The sequence below is a fragment of the Ylistrum balloti genome, unplaced genomic scaffold, assembly GCF_031769215.1.
Source record: "Ylistrum balloti isolate Yb309-2 unplaced genomic scaffold, AGI_CSIRO_Ybal_v1 Utg369834, whole genome shotgun sequence".
In the NCBI taxonomy this organism is placed as follows: domain Eukaryota; kingdom Metazoa; phylum Mollusca; class Bivalvia; order Pectinida; family Pectinidae; genus Ylistrum; species Ylistrum balloti.
The window spans coordinates 196,419-200,496 of NW_026781995.1; the positions used below are offsets into that span (position 1 = coordinate 196,419).

The window sequence follows — 4,078 nt, forward strand, 5'->3', positions numbered from 1 at the left end:
CCAGAGTAGGTTTGTTCATCAGTAATATCACACGTAACCTGTTATTCACCAGAGCAGGTTTGTTCATCAGTAATATCACACGTAACCTGTTATTCACCACAGCAGGTTTGTTCATCAGTAATATCACACGTAACCTGTTATTCACCACAGCAGGTTTGTTCATCAGTAATATCACACTGTAACCAGGTTTGTTATATCACCAGACTTGTTATTCACCAGGTTTGTTCATCAGTAATATCACACGTAACCTGTTATTCACCACAGCAGGTTTGTTCATCAGTAATATATCACACGTAACCTGTTATTCACCACAGCAGGTTTGTTCATCAGTAATATCACACGTAACCTGTTATTCACCACAGCAGGTTTGTTCATCAGTAATATCACACGTAACCTGTTATTCACCAGAGTAGGTTTGTTCATCAGTAATATCACACGTAACCTGTTATTCACCACAGCAGGTTTGTTCATCAGTAATATCACACGTAACCTGTTATTCACCACAGCAGGTTTGTTCATCAGTAATATCACACGTAATATCACACATAACCTGTTATCCACCAGAGCAGGTTTGTTCATCAGTAATATCACACGTAACCTGTTATTCACCAGAGCAGGTTTGTTCATCAGTAATATCACAAGTAACTTGTTATTCACCACAGCAGGTTTGTTCATCAGTAATATCACACGTAACCTGTTATTCACCACAGCAGGTTTGTTCATCAGTAATATCACACGTAACCTGTTATTCACCACAGCAGGTTTGTTCATCAGTAATATCACACGTAACCTGTTATTCACCACAGCAGGTTTGTTCATCAGTAATATCACACGTAACCTGTTATTCACCACAGCAGGTTTGTTCATCAGTAATATCACACGTAACCTGTTATTCACCACAGCAGGTTTGTTCATCAGTAATATCACACGTAACCTGTTATTCACCACAGCAGGTTTGTTCATCAGTAATATCACACGTAACCTGTTATTCACCACAGCAGGTTTGTTCATCAGTAATATCACACGTAACTTGTTATTCACCAGAGCAGGTTTGTTCATCAGTAATATCACAGCAGGTTTGTTCATCAGTAATATCACACGTAACCTGTTATTCACCACAGCAGGTTTGTAATATCACAAAAAAACTTGTTATTCACCAGTAATGTTCATCAGTAATGGTAACCTTGTTATTCACCAGAGCAGGTTCATTTCACTATTATGGTGGGGAGGCTTCACATTACCATTACCGCGAAAAAAGTTAATTAGTAAGAAAATTAAGGATAGTGATAGAAAAAAATTAAGTGAATAAACATCAGTTAAAAACAAAATATAAAAAGGATTTACTTTATCTGGGGGCGGGGGCGGTGGGGGCCATTTCTCCATGCTCCATCAGTAATATATTATATTTCTCATACATAATTTTATCAAAATTGTATGTAACTTTTTCAGGTAATTTCATGTTTAATACTTCAATTCAATTTACCTCCCTTGTTCTGTGATTATACGTCAGAGAAACATATGAGATATAACACTTGGTACAGTAGCCATGGGAATTCAGTGTCTTCTGTATGAGAGTGGAATATCAATTTAACACTGTCTTATTCCAGATGGTTAAGCTGACTGTATTGCATTATTTATCGATAATAATACTCGGATTTCTTTACAAAGATGGTGTTTTTTTTGTTAATTTAGAGCCTACTACTACAACTACAGCAATTGATATAACAACAATAGTAATGACAACTACAACTCCAGCAGAAGTGACAACTCCAGCCGAAGAAGTGACAACTCCAGCAAAAGAAGTGACAACTCCAGCAGAAGTAGTGACTACTCTAGCAGAAGTAGTGACAATTCCAGCAAAAGGAGTGACAATTCCAGCAAAAGGAGTGACAATTCCAGCAAAAGGAGTGACAATTCAAGCTAAAGAAGTGACAACTCAAGCAAAAGGAGTGACAACTCCAGCAAAAGGAGTGACAACTCAAGCAAAAGGAGTGACAATTCAAGCTAAAGAAGTGTCAACTACACCAGGAGTAGTGACAACTCTAGCAAAAGAAGTGACAACTCAAGCAAAAGAAGTGACAACTCAAGCAAAAATAGTGAAAACTCCAGCAAAAGAAGTGACAATTCCAGCAGAAGTGACAAAACCAGCAAAAGAAGTGACAACTCCAGCAAAAGTAGTGACAACTCCAGCAGAAAAAGTGACAATTCCAGCAAAAGAAGTGACAATTCAAGCAGAAGTGACAAAACCAGCAAAAGAAGTGACAACTCAAGCAAAAGAAGTGACAACTCAAGCAAAAGAAGTGATAATTCCAGCAGAAGTGACAAAACCAGCAAAAGAAGTGACAACTCCAGCAAAAGTAGTGACAACTCCAGCAGAAAAAGTGACAATTCCAGCAAAAGAAGTGACAATTCAAGCAGAAGTGACAAAACCAGCAAAAGAAGTGACAACTCAAGCAAAAGAAGTGACAAAACCAGCAAAAGAAGTGACAACTCCAGCAAAAGAAGTGACAACTCAAGCAAAAGAAGTGACAACTCCAGCAAAAGAAGTGACAACTCTAGCAGAAGTAGTGACAACTCCGGCAGAAGTAGTGACAATTCCAGCAAAAGGAGTGACAATTCCAGGAAAAGGAGTGACAACTCAAGCAAAAGGAGTGACAACTCCAGCAAAAGGAGTGACAACTCAAGCAAAAGGAGTGACAACTCAAGCAAAAGAAGTGACAACTACACCAGGAGTAGTGACAACTCCAGCAAAAGAAGAGACAACTCAAGCAAAAATAGTGAAAACTCCAGCAAAAGAAGTGACAATTCCAGCAAAAGAAGTGACAACTCTAGCAAAAGAAGTGACAACTACACCAGGAGTAGTGACAACTCCAACAAAAGAAGTGACAACTCCACCAGAAGAAGTGACAACTCAAGCAAAAGAAGTGACAACTCCACCAGAAGTAGTGACAACTCAAGCAAAAGAAGTGACAACTACACCAGCAAAAGAAGTGACAACTCCAGCAGAAGTAGTGACAATTCCAGCAAAAGAAGTGACAACTACACCAGGAGTAGTGACAACTCCAACAAAAGAAGTGACAACTCCACCAGAAGAAGTGACAACTCAAGCAAAAGAAGTGACAACTCCACCAGAAGTAGTGACAACTCAAGCAAAAGAAGTGACAACTACACCAGGAGTAGTGACAACTCCAGCAGAAGTAGTGACAATTCCAGCAAAAGAAGTGACAACTACACCAGGAGTAGTGACAACTCCAACAAAAGAAGTGACAACTCCACCAGAAGAAGTGACAACTCAAGCAAAAGAAGTGACAACTCCACCAGAAGTAGTGACAACTCAAGCAAAAGAAGTGACAACTACACCAGGAGTAGTGACAACTCCAGCAGAAGTAGTGACATTTCCAGCAAAAGAAGTGACAACTACACCAGGTGTAGTGACAACTCCAACAAAAGAAGTGACAACTCCACCAGAAGAAGAGACAACTCCAGCAGAAGAAGTAACAACTCCAGCAGAAGTGACAACGACACCAGAAGTAGGAACCTCACCAACCACTGAAATTGAGTCTTCAGCAACCCAGAATATCACATGCTCCTGTGTTTGTGTCCAGTTTCATCATAAAACTTCAGCAAACTGTCCTTCAGGTGATGTCTCTTGTTTGGTAGCAGCAATAAAGAATGAGTTGGCCGTTGACAAACAAACCTTGTCATCAACTATAAGGAAAAAAACGAGTGCCAATGACTCTAGGACATCAGCTAAAGCTATTGGGATGATTGGTACAGTCATGCTTGTTGTGCTTGTACTCCTGATAATTTTGGCTGACTTTGTAAAGCTGTGTAGATAACTGTGGCCAATACAAGACAAAACTATCATACTTTGATATGACAAAAAGGATATATATCATCGTGCTTCGTCCGTCGTTGTGCGCCATCCATCATGCATATTTTTTCTTTAAAACCCTACACCTTTTTCATTCCTGGATGGATTTCAACGAAATTTTTTGGTCTGATGCATCATTGGGTGAGGGTTATCATTACTTAAAATTATGATTTTAATTTGATCCCTAAGGGTTGAGGAACAGGG

The 4,078-nt window shown here is 39.3% G+C and overlaps 1 pseudogene; it reads left to right on the forward strand.

Moving 5' to 3' along the window:
* Positions 1-1,162: 1,162 nt before the first annotated feature.
* LOC132545255 (serine-rich adhesin for platelets-like) lies at positions 1,163-3,553 on the forward strand (annotated as a pseudogene).
* Positions 3,554-4,078: the final 525 nt, after the last annotated feature.